The 13698-nt window shown below is 31.7% G+C and overlaps 1 protein-coding gene across 1 annotated transcript in view; it reads right to left on the bottom strand.

Moving 5' to 3' along the window:
- The window catches only part of LOC112687482 (serine proteinase stubble), a 40355-nt gene that overhangs the window by 26150 nt on the left and 507 nt on the right, over positions 1-13698 (bottom strand). The gene's annotated exons all lie outside the window — the stretch shown is intronic.

Genomic DNA, 13698 nt, shown 5'->3' with positions numbered 1-13698 from the left:
GACGAATTTTCCGTAATTGGTGTATTCGGTTTTTTGTTTTCTCCGTTACCTCTTTCTGGCAAATTACGATAAATAATGAACCTGGATCATATAGGTTGAGCTATGGATAAAACTTTATCGAAAACCTATAGGATAACATTTGCTCCGGATAAGGATAGTACTAGGGAATACTCATATTTTTACACGCTAAAGAGTAGACTATTGGACACGGTTTTAACAACGGTCTTCTTAATCTAGTAACCTGAAAACTTTGACCAGTTACTTATTTTATTGTTGTTCTTGGTGTTATTGTTGTTTGTTGTTATTATTATTAGTGTCTAATTCGTAGTGATTTGTCCGGAATAGTTTTTTTTTTTTTTTCGAAATTCTTAGTGGAGCAACAAAATAAAAAAATATAAATCTACAATGATAATCATAATTTCCATGGTTATCTTGTTGGGAATTGGATTATTAAACAGTTTACTTTCGACACAATTGCAATAATATGAAATAATATACATCATATTTGAGAGAATTATGTATCGCATTTTAATAATTTACCTCTTTTTTTTTTTTTGTATCAGTGTAAAAAATCTTTTGAATGAATCTATTAATTTGATTTCTTTTTTAAACCAAAATAAATAAAATACTTTATATTTTTGTATAATCTTGCAAGTGGATTCAAAATATTTTTAAAAATTTATCATTTTTTGTCTCACTATCAAATACAATTTTACAAAAGTATAATTTTTCATTACTTTTATCCTATTCAGATGTTATTTTTTTTTTTTTATTCATTTTTTGAGAACGATTTAAAGCATTGTGATCATGTGATGCACTTTCTTAGCGTTGATTGTTTCATGAATACAATCAAACTGAGAATTTTATGACATGTATTATCTTTGATTATTTAGATTTAAATTTAATTTTCTGTCCGTCGTAACTTCACTGTACACAATAGAGTGAAAATCAACAATCACAACAAGTTTAAACTTGAAAAGTTAAAATGTATACAAATAAAGTAGGATCTTTAAACGAAGACATAATGAACCGTTCGATAATTGTTTGTTGGCCAATCGTGGTGCACTTCAATAAACGTGTCTCGTTTGAAAGCAATGAGATCATGTGACTGAAATACCGAACTAACAGGTTTTCAATTGCAATTTTATGCTGAACATAGAAACTCTACTTGCGTCTTTTGCATCTTTTTGAGATTATTTATAAAGTAGTTTCTATATCAGACATTTTCGATTAGCTGAAATCAGATTTGAAACAAACTGCAGATAGTAACAAAAATATATAATATTGGTTAGCAGAGATAGAGAGTAAGAGTATGTATACATTGCATGTCCTTTGAAAATAATTGTTGCAATTGTATTAATTTTGAACGTCACCTGCATTTAGATATAGATATACTGGAGTAAATAAAATACAATAAATTATTTTCCAAAAAACAAAACGAGCTAAAATATTAGTACAGTAGGTACCGAAATTTACTTGTAATACTTCATGTTTTTCATGTCAACGCGCGTATAAGTAAGAAATATATTCATATACATTTATCTAAATGTAAATATGCATTATCACAATGATAATATGGCTGCAGGATCAAATAATTGTTTAAAAAAAAAAAAAAACTACAAGTACAGTAAAAAGATAGGTCAACTCGTTTTCACGCGTATTAAAATAATAGTCTTTTGTTTGAATAAAGAATATATATTTTAGTGTCATTTTTTTTTCTTTTTTAAGTTTCTGATAATAAACACAGTCAATTTCACCATGATTTTTTGTTGGTACTGTGTTACAAGGTCACCACAGTTACTTATATTTAATAAAAGAAAAAAATAATACATCGGCCACCGCATAATGCTCATCTAAACAGCGATAGGTACCTATATAACTTTCAAATATTCAAACTCATTTTTATAATGAGTGGTGATAATCTGTAATACGTATATATATATATGGTCGGATACTTAAGCTCATGTATATATATAAAACATTGTACTATATACGTCCGTAAATGTACAAGTTTTTAAAATGACATTTTTATTTATTTGGAAATATCAATAAAGAGGGAGAGAAAAAAGAAAAAACCAATTGACTTCATTTGTTTGTTGTTATTTTTCGCTTGTTTGTTTGCGTTATCTTTGACATTTTATCATTCGGTCCGTTTCTATCACTGTCAATTCAACACACGGGCGCTATTTATCTCGTTCCGTTCCAAACACAAATCTTTTCCACGCACTCAAAGTACATGGTCATTCTAGTTGCTGGTATACCGCTGATGGTAACCGGTAATTTTGTACGTGCATATGTGCGTGTAGACGTTTGTGAGTGTGCGCGCGTTAGAGAGCGTGTGAGTGCGCAGAATGTTTCTCCCGGAGGGCTGGGTCGTTAAAATTCCACAAATCACACCCTGCGGCCCTGTGCCTTATTCGCGATCATCATTCTTTCTCTTAAATATAAATATATATATTTGTGTGTGCGCGTGTGTGTGTGTGTGTGTGTGTGTGAGTATATTTTATTATTATTAAATTAAACTTTAAATCCGGTCACGGCGGTACTTTTTAAAAATAAATTGTGTATGTGTGTATTGTGTGTGTGTATTTTTTTGTTTATATTTGGTTCGAGGGACCCGCCGTAGCTGTTTTCTAATTTTTTCCCTCGTACTCTTAAATCGCCACTCCGCTGACGACATTCAGCACTCTAATTATAACGAATGCCCCATGATTCCGGTACGCTACGGCACTGTCGTACACCGCAGCGGTAATCGTGGCACAACCGTTAACGAAACACTATATTATCCGAAGCGAACAAATAATATTATTGTAGATCATTCCTTCCTCTCCGGCCGCCCGCAAACACGTATATTATGCATAATTGAGAATTATTATGTTTGCACGGATGAATTGGCTTTAGATGAATTTGAACGGATTTCGGGGAAAATAAACATTATCCGCGTTCACATAGTAATATAGATATCTACGTAAACAGTACTACGATCGAAAATTAATCTTGACGTACCACGAACACAATAAATACATCGTGGTGACATTTTTGGCTATAATTTATAAATATATTTGTGCATTCCGTTAGTGTTAGTATATTTTCATAATTTTCCTTCTCGTTTTTCTCCCACTGGACATATCGACTCAAGCATATCTTCTGTGCGTTCTTCTATTAAATTGTGATCGTACATGTTTTCATTACATTTTACTACAAATAAATACGAATAACACGTTATGGCGTTACGTTTACGACGGTTCAATAGTCATTTATCCAATAAATTGTACAAAGTTGGTCTGTTTGCAAACACCTCATGTGTATATAACTTCGTAGATGATTATAATATATGATGAAGATCGTATAAATGCGTAAAAACGCAAAAACTGTACACGACCGACGGAAACATAATAACAATAATATCATACGTGACACCGGAGCATTCGAGTTGAGTCCCGAGTACTTAGGGCTAATCGCAGGTAGTGTACTAGTTGGGTCCCGAAATTGTATAGGTATTAAACTAGTTGGGTCGAATTATTTAAGGTATTACACTAGTTGCTGATTATACTAACATTTTCCTTCCCATTTTAACAGATGATGATCTATAATAATAATAATAATCTATAATAGATGATCGATCTAGACCACAGGTATGGTTAAAAATGTTTATTAAAGTTTTTTTTTTTTTTGGTTTTTAGTTTCTTTTCCATTAAAATATAATTTATTAGAATTGTGCTGGTAAAAATATTAAAAATGTTAAAATCATTATATAATATAAATAAAAATTAATGGAAAAGAAATTAAAAAACAAAAGAAAAACGATAAAAAACATTTTTAACCATACCTGTGGTTTAAATATATCATAGAAAGTTCTAAGTCTGTTAAAATGAGAAGGAAAATCTTAGTATAATATAGAACTTACCAAAAAATATTGAGGAACTAGTGTATTACTTATAAAAATCCGTGACCCAACTAGTGTAGTACTTAAAAAAATCCGGGATCCAACTAGTGTAATATCTAAAATAATTCGGGACCCAAAAAGTGTAGTAATTTTAAATTTGGGATCCAATTTGGATGCAGCCCACGACACATCCACCTTACTTCATGCCGGTGGCGTTAATTAAAATCGTTATACTGTACATAGTACGCATCGTGCACATATTGAGTGGTTATTGCGTACGGCGGTCGGTGGACGATAATAAGTAGGACGTTAATTTTCTCATCTTCCGCTTAATTATTATTATTATTTTTCATAATATTATCGTTAATATCATTATTTTACTGTTTCCCTTGGAGGGGTATAGAGAGAAAAAAAATGAACAAAGACTGAGATGAGCGTGTAAAACATTGCAGGAATTATTAGAGCCAAACAGATGATTATGACGTTTAAACGCGCCGAGCTGCGTACAAGTGTATCGCTGTTATAATACGATGATGGGAGACGACGTCCGGATAGTCCGCGGGATCGGGTGAAAGTGTTCACTTTAAAAGTTTGCCAGAACAATCACTCGTAGTAATTAATTCGTATAGGATTGGAAAGGGACACGAAACGCCATTGGTACTGAAAGCTTTGATGAAACGCGTTATAATTTATGTTCGTAAGTCGATGAAATGCGTTTATAATTTTACGTGCTTGCGTACTCAAACAATAGACAATTACATCTTCTGTGTACAAGGTAGCTCACCTCACTTTTACGCTAAAATTGATGTGGATCTGAATCCATCGTATAAAAAATATATAAAAATTGAGTATCGAATCCATTTAGTTTATTACAAAAAGTAATAAATATTTAAAGTCTTGATGAGCAGCGTGGATGGGGTTACCATTCAAAATGTTTGTACCAATCCACGATTAAAATACTATTCTGGTTCGGCATTTGCTTTTTGATCCATCAAGATTTCTAGAAAATCTATAAATGACGTAAGTTATACCATTAAAAACATATGTTGCCATTTAAGAAAAGTATAAAACATAAATTCAAAAGATATTGAAACGTTGAAAATATTTATTTTTATTTAAATGCACATATATGTATATCATAATACTTTTAAAAAAATTGAGTATAAGTGGACTGAGTAAAATTTATAAAAACTAGAATCTGAATAAGTACATAACTGATGTTTAAAAATGGAGTGAGCATCTATAAGATATCACATTTGACATTTTATCGTATTCCGTCGGAGGACGATTATTGTTCGTCAAATTGTCTTTAAGTAGTTAATAACTTCTAATACATCAACATTATATTTCAACTGGAATCCAAAGTGACTTTTACTGTGTTACAATCAGTATTTAATATCATAATTAATTTGATGTAATATAATTTATTGTGTAAACAGTCACACCACGACACGAACGAGAACCTTTATAAATTGATATGAGGTAAATAGGTAGTCACCGTTCGAAGATCGAAATCGATCAAATGAAATTAATATTTTATTCACCGTGAAATCATAGTTATAATACTTATACTTGTACGCAATCACTGTGAAAATAATTTATTTTTATTAAAAAATGTCACACTCAATCAATTATGTAATTTAACGAAATTGTTTTATTTCTTATAGTTCTAAATTCCGAAATTCGTAAGATTTTTGTAAGGTTTCGATCGAGCACCAATTATAAAAACCATTATCCCGATACGACTGGTCGTCTGGTAATACTCTATTACTCGTAAATTCCATTTCGTCCTCTGCTTTCTTAGCATTTTCTTGCTAATAATATTACATTTCTACGTACACACAGTTTAATAATAATTCGTTTATAATAAGGTTAGAATAAATTTCAAAACAATATTTTCGAACCATTCAGAGAATATATTCCCTCGATATATATTTATCGATATATATATATAAATATATATATGTCCTGTATCGCTTTTATTCGAGAATCAAATAATAAATAAAAAAAAAAACACTAATAGCACGTAAGTATTGATCTAAATTCAATATACTAGTAATTCAATACTGACCGTACGTAAATACAGGAATCTCCTTTCGGTAATAATAAGTATTCGATTGACGAGTCCATTATTGGCACCTCGTATAATCATTATGATTTGCAAAATCGCTACGAAAACCTGATAAAAACGATTGCACTTTGGTCGTTTTCTAGGCCACTGTAATAATAACATTGGGACGACTGATGACTGCGAGGTATAATAAAACGAACACGCACGAATACGCAACTTGTGCAAAAATCGTTATCTGAACGTTTTCAGTATGCATACGTCTTGTCCGTTTTACGGGAATCAATTTCTCGTGCAGTAGAAGAGTATTTTTTCCGTTCTTTTAATTTTATTGGTCATTCAAATCCGATCCGAAAGCGCCGGGATCGCAATAAAAATCGTATGGAATTAAGATAAGAATGGAAAAACAGAACAGATAAATTGAGGCAAACGCAAACTGCACCGGATATAACGTACTATATCCCCTTTAAATCTTCGGCGAATACTTTTTTCCATCCCCGCGGGAAATTCGATTTACAAATCCCCACAAGGCTACGACGGTGTTTCATTCGATCTCTTTACGTGAAGTTCCATTTGAGTGATCCGGTTAACCGTCGTTCACTATAAAATGCCACGAGGTTGATGAATGTTTTAGACAAAAATAAAATATACTACATACACTGTATACATATATTTATAAATATGTACATATATTAGTTGGTGAATGAGGTTTAATACGTAGGAGCTTCGGCGTTTTTCGGTTTGTTATATAGAATGTAAAAAGAAAACGTATATAACCAGCAAAACTGTAACACTTTTACTCGTGTGCCTCGTGAAAAATTTGCATTTTATAATTGATAATATTATGTTAATTTACGTTGAACACTAACTATTTAATTTATACTAAATCAATACGATAATTTTTTGGAAAACTCGTCATACGTTATGTAATTATGAATTATGTACATCAATTTCCCCCCCCCACACCTACACCAATATAGGTTCTGAATAACAAATATTGTATTTTATTCTGAATTTGAATAAATACAGTGTTAAAATTATTACAAATAACTGTACACATAATATATACGAATAAATATGAATATATATTTTTGTTTACTTAATCCTTAATCCTGTTTTTTCACTACAAATTAATTTACGAACAAAAGTAATTGTTTTAATATGTAAATTGCTTAAATATTTTCCGAGGAATTGTTGAATTGATAAAACTTTTATATGTTGTAGAAAACTATAAAATGTATTAAATGTTTATTTTCTATAAGGAATCACTGTAATAAAACATTTTATAGTTCGATTCCATTAGAATTTACGTCGTATTCAAATATCATTATTCAAGAGTCATAGGTGTTTAATGTGTATATTAGACCGGTGTTTGTTTTTTTTTTTCTATCATTTACATCGAAAATTATCATGTTAGTATACGTTTTTATTCGCGTTATTAGTATATCTAGATTATTTACAATGACCTGTTATTATAACTGGTTTAAAATTAAATAAGATAATGATAATCAACAAAAAATAACTATCGTTCCGTTTTTTATCCCCAAGCGTACATATAATTATCATTAGAAAATAGCTTAAGACTACATATTCAATAAATAATTTATTAATTGGCTAAACACGATTTGTTATAATACATTTTTTTCTTAAAATTTATAAAATACGATTTTCCTAGCCGATTTTTATTTTTATTTTATTTATATAAATTAATTGAAAATGTGTAACACTCGGTACACGCCTAAAATAAATAATGATACGAATATATCATATTTTTCTTTTCATGTTTAAAACGAACAAACCTGTTTTTGGGCATAGACACTATGTCTGTACGAAATAGAAATTAAAAGTTACACAGTTTCAAGGGCACGGAGTAATAACTGATTAAAAAAAAAAAAAAAATGATTTTAATCAGGTTGAGTATCCATAACTCATGGTTTCTCGTGCGAAAGTAAAATAGAAAAGTAATTACAATGTAAAATAATAAAATTAATATGTATATATATATAAACCTGTCACCCTAAGACTATAAACATTTTATGAGTTTTTGATTAAATATTTATTTTTTTTTTTTTTGTACATTAACGTGTATGGTGTTGTTAATCTAGGTTGGACACGGTCCGAATAAAATTGAAAAATGTGTATAATTAATGCAGCGCATTCCACTAAATACTTTAAGAAAGGCCTAGATTTCCACCAACTCGGGTAATTGATGTTGATCAACTCGCCATTATCTACAAGCAAGTCGGGTTTTCATTTTTTTTTCTCTTTTCCTCCTAGACTTCCTTTAGAAAATAATTACACTCGCGTAAAATAACAAACGATAGGTACACGCAGCTATTGTGTTCAGCGGTGCCTCGTGACACGGCTGCGCTGGACCGTAGCTCTGGGTCCACGACGTGACGATGACGGCCGATAGTGGTCGCCCGGATTTAACCAAGTCCTGTAAACACTACTGCGCTGGGTAATTTATTTGTTCAAACGGTTTTGTTGCAGATACGCGTATTAGACGTGATAAAAACTAGTTTAGGAAGCATAAAACTGTTAAATCGTCACTAAGTAATTACTCCGACAATGGATGGTTAATTGTCCATCGAGCCTGCAGAATTTAGGAGGTACGAAAAATAAATAATGATTTTCCCTCGAAACGTTATGCTTACAGATTAAGTGTAACGTTTGATCGATAAAACCGTAAGTTTTATACAAACACACACACACACACACACACACAGATCAATAGGAAAATTAGAACTGCACTCGCAAATTTTATCTATATTTTATTAATAATCGATCGCTATCAGGACTTTATACGTTTTGATCAAGTGTTTCGAAATTAGAACATTTAATTTTGTTTTCAATACAACTCATGCACACATGGAAAATATAAAATACTAAGCGAGGTTTATAACGATACTAAATTTTTTTTTCGGGAAATATGCATAGGCACTTGGACTCTTCGTCTCGTCTTTGCTTTGGCCCAATACGAGAACGGAGCTAACGCACAGTATGGATTTCACGAAACGATTATTGTATTATTTTTCGATATAATAGGGCGGCCGCCGGTTGCATGTTCGATAACCTCCATTTATATGTATGGTTACTAGGTTTACGACGTAGAAGCACCGCTCGACAAACATTTGTGTAGGCAATAACGAAATCGTTATTTGTACGCCGTACAAATATGTAAATATTATGTACACGTAGTAAGACTTACGAAATAATAATAATATACACGCGTTATGTACGCTTAATCAAATACAATATTATAATATTATCATACGAGTACCGAACACACTGAACGTGTACAGTATAATGTTGTGTAGCCCATCAAAGTAAGAGTAGAAGTATTAATTTTGTACGGTGTTTTGTACGAATTTTCGTGAGCATCTTATTGATTATATAGACTTGTATACGAGCACATAGACGGTTGGACAGGTAAATACAGGTAAATTACGGTGCCGCAGATAATAATACTGTATTTTTTTTATGAACTTAAAAGATTTGCAATACTAAAAGAACAATAATATCACATGCAGACGTTATTTATTGTATTGCACGCATACGTTCACTAGAAACGATGTACAATCGTATCGCTGCGATATCGCGAAGAAAATAGTAAATTTTTTTCCCCACTTTTCTTTCCGCACAATATTTCTACAGTGTCCTGTAATGGAACTGAAGTAGCAAAACAATATACGAGTACCATATAACTCGTTAAACGTGGTTGATGTAGGTATACGTGGTACATAATACACGTATGTATTGTTACAGCGGCATTGCCGTAAAACCAAAACCACGGGAACTCGTGTTTTATCGCTTTTTTTTTTGTACGCAAACACCTAAACTCAACGCACTCACGTAACATATATAATCCGTAAAACATACATCGCCAGTACGAACAATTTAATTTCACTCGGATACGTGTTTGTATGTTTACCGAACGAAGGCAATTTTTTTTAAGCTGCTACACAGTATCGTGTAGGCCCTCTACAGTGTTAATAATGTAATGTTTGGCGACACGTCCGAACGAATTGGTGCGTTTTCACAGTTATCGCGACGCCTAAAATGCATACGTTTGCCCTGTTCTTCGAGATCGACGTACACAATTTGAACGTTTCGGAAAACAAATAAACGTAAAGCATTCCATCTCGTAAACCCTGTAACTCGAATTATAACTTCAATACATCCCTTCTGTTAGGGGTCATGGAAGTTCTATTGTGTGTACACCAATGTCATATTTTATAACGCCTTACACGAGAAGACATATCTACACTTAGAAAATAATAGAGCCGTATGCGATGTTCAAAAAGTTCAATTTAAATCTTACCGAATCTTAATAGCATAGTGTTGTTGATCATTGTTAACAGTTAAAACAAAAGTGAACAAATAAAAGAGTGTTTAACTATTGATTCGCGTTCGATGTATACATAAACGTAATGCGAGCATAAACGAGTTATTCATCGAAACACAATACGCAACATTTCTATAATGTATTATCTGCACTTCGAGCGATTGAATACCTCTGATGTGCCTCAATCGGATTTGATTCGTTATAAGTCCTAATCCACGGATACATTTGGCACGCAACATTATAAAATGTCATTGTTAGTCCTTATTTTACATATTAAGTATTTTTCATGGTTACAAACGAGTATGATAAAGATGTGATCCAATAACCGATACTTTTCCGGCATCACGTGGGTGGTCGCATTTCACTTATGTTTTCAGAATATAAGATCTTAATATATAATATTATTTCCGTAAGTAAATTTAATTAGTTTAATTAGTATATGGTTGCGGAATAAGTAGAACGGATAAAATTTTTGGAGAAATAATTAATGCACGGAATATCTTAAACCGTACCAATTTTTATTGTAATAATGTTTTTCGTAAAATTATCGTCGGTCCCCGTGTACGGATTTTACGCATTTATTAGTTTGACACTTGAGTCGAGATTCTACGATGCATTTATAAAAAATTGAGTGTATCGAAAAGCGATTTGAAAAGCTATTGAAATTTCGTTCAGCCAACCGATGAATACCATGATAAAACGCAATGGGAGAATAAAGTGGTCGATTCGAAAATTACTCTCAATTCGATTAATCTGATTGCGTATGTGCAACGGGGAACTTAAATATCATTTCGATTTTATAACCGTGAGAACGGATCGCACACGGTATCCGCGACGATTAGCTTAACATAATTTATTGCATTACGTTATTAAATAAATGATATTTTTTTAACCGTGCAATTTACTAATAGCCATCGATCGCAGCACATATAATGTACACGCGCGTGATTGCGATTGAAATAATTTTCTTATTAAAATGTCTAAAGGGAAATATTAAACCGACCGATTATTATACATATCAGTGTTCTGTTCGATTTGACCACGACATAGCTACGCGTCGCAAATACCGTTAAACTAAATAAACTATCGTTAATCATCGCGAGCATATACTTGTACGATACAAACGATATTCACAATCGACGATGATCATACACATGTATTTGTATAAAAAAATATATATTATATATATTTTTTTTGTGATTATACTAATACTGCAATATCGTTGACTTCAGCACGACTCGGAACACTATCCGATGGTGCTATTTGTTTTAGAAGACTTTCTCGCGAGTCGGTTAATCGCTTTGCAGCGTTATTGAATACAGAACACGAACCGCGCGCGTTTGTAGATCTATTATTTTTTCCATTGCTATAACGCGTCGATCCATCGTTAAGAAAACAAACGATCGACTCGCAAAACACTGTGCATCATTGTGATACGATTTATCTCGCGGTAACGCACACGTATTAAAATAATAATAATTATTGTTGTTGCGCGCGTTCGTGATAATCATTACCGCTGTATCATTAGCCCGAACGGTCCGCCGCTCGTCGCGATATTGTGCGTTCGAGACAATCCGCGGTAGTGAAAACGAACGTTGTTCATCGTTTATGCGCGCGTGTAGATACAATCATTTGCGGAGAATAATACGTAACGTGAAAACGTAGCCATTGTGCCGAAGCCCTCGGGCCCCCCGTGACCGAGATGTCCGCGACGTCCTAAAAAGGTGTCCTGGTAAGTCTCCGAAAACATAATAATGGTACGCGCCTCCCTGCGAAAGGAATTGAAAATAAATAATTCCTCGACCTGCAATTTTACCGATTACAGAAATCGCGGTGCGATGACGGTTTCGGGGCCATCTTCGCCATTTCTGGAGCCGTTTTAACACGGCAATCCTGTCTAGAGAGCGCACTGCAGTTGTCGGCTTTTTCAATCATACAACACACGTACGTATGCTGCACCGTGTACATATTCTTCTTACTGTTTTTTTTCCATACTCTTCCGACCATACAACGAAAACCGGTTCACCGTTTTTTATTCTTATTTTTTTTCACTTATTTTTTTTTCCTTCCGTATCCTTCTATCCAATCGATTTGACGTATCTATTATCATTGACCCATACCCATACGACTTATCATTATTATTTCAATCCAAAAAACCGTTTTACATTTGATCCAAAGACATATTCATGCACCACGTTACTATGTATGTTGCTACACCGCAGTCGTGCTTACAGTACAAAGGCTGATTTTAAGTCTTTAAAATATGTGCACTTTCAAAATATTACACAACGTTCGCTGGATCCCGTACATGTACATTGTATTTTATTATTTATTGAGAAACTACCTTCTTTGATTTATTTTCCTATCAGTGCCTATTATTATTTTACTTGTTAGTATTTCAATATAATAACACAAATCATTACTAAACTTAACTGTGATGGATAATTTGTTCTTATTAATATACTCCCATCGCATGATTAATACATTAAATCCAATCTTAACTTTTTAACTTTAGTTTTGAAGAAATACATTTTAAGTTATAACATTTAATGTTCAAAATATCTTGTATACCAGAGACTTCGATAGAGACTTTAATAGTCGGTTATGACAATTTTTTTTTTTTTTTTTTTTTTATACATTTTTAAAAAATGAGTACTATTATTAAAATTAAGCACAGTGTACATATTTTTTTATTTTTCCTATTTATATGATTATTGTATTATGAAATAATTTTAAAAATTTTAATGAAATCAAATTTTAAATTTAATGAGTTTCTCCATATTATTTACAAATTTAAGTTCATTTTTTTGAATTTGTAATATATGAAGTACGTTCACTTTACAAGTACGATAAATATAATTTTAATCGTTATTTATGTCTTATATATTAATTGAAGTATAATAGGTGAAACCTCTACGTGATTTTATTTTATCCGTAAAAAAGAAAATGAAAATATGCTCTTCAATTAGCTATTGTTTTCACTAGTACCAACTTATTACGGATATTATTTTTAAATAATTCAAGTGCAAAATGTAATTTATTTAAAGCAAAAAAAAAATTATTTTTAGAAAGTATTATCATAGTGTTATATTTTATGTCATTAGAATAAAAAATATTTTTGAAAATATGTATCAGCGTGATGTAAAAAAAAAATATATTTATCTTTTCCTGCAAAGTATACCTAATACAATATAATTGATTTTGATATTACGAGTTGTTTTCGAAACGTGAATTATTTATAATAAACGTAATTTCTGTGTTCCACAGTATTATGTTCGTCCAATTATAATTATAAGCAAATATTACATAGGTCTTCGAAACTATTAACGATTTTTATTTTTAGCCACTGCATACGGTGAATTAGTTTTTTTTTTTTTTTTTTCTACGTAAACATGT

This window comes from Sipha flava, unplaced genomic scaffold, assembly GCF_003268045.1.
Source record: "Sipha flava isolate LNK unplaced genomic scaffold, YSA_version1 109_pilon_pilon, whole genome shotgun sequence".
Classification (NCBI taxonomy): Eukaryota; Metazoa; Arthropoda; class Insecta; order Hemiptera; family Aphididae; genus Sipha; species Sipha flava.
Note: the sequence above shows the minus strand (reverse complement) of the source record. Positions and strands in the feature narration are given on the sequence as shown.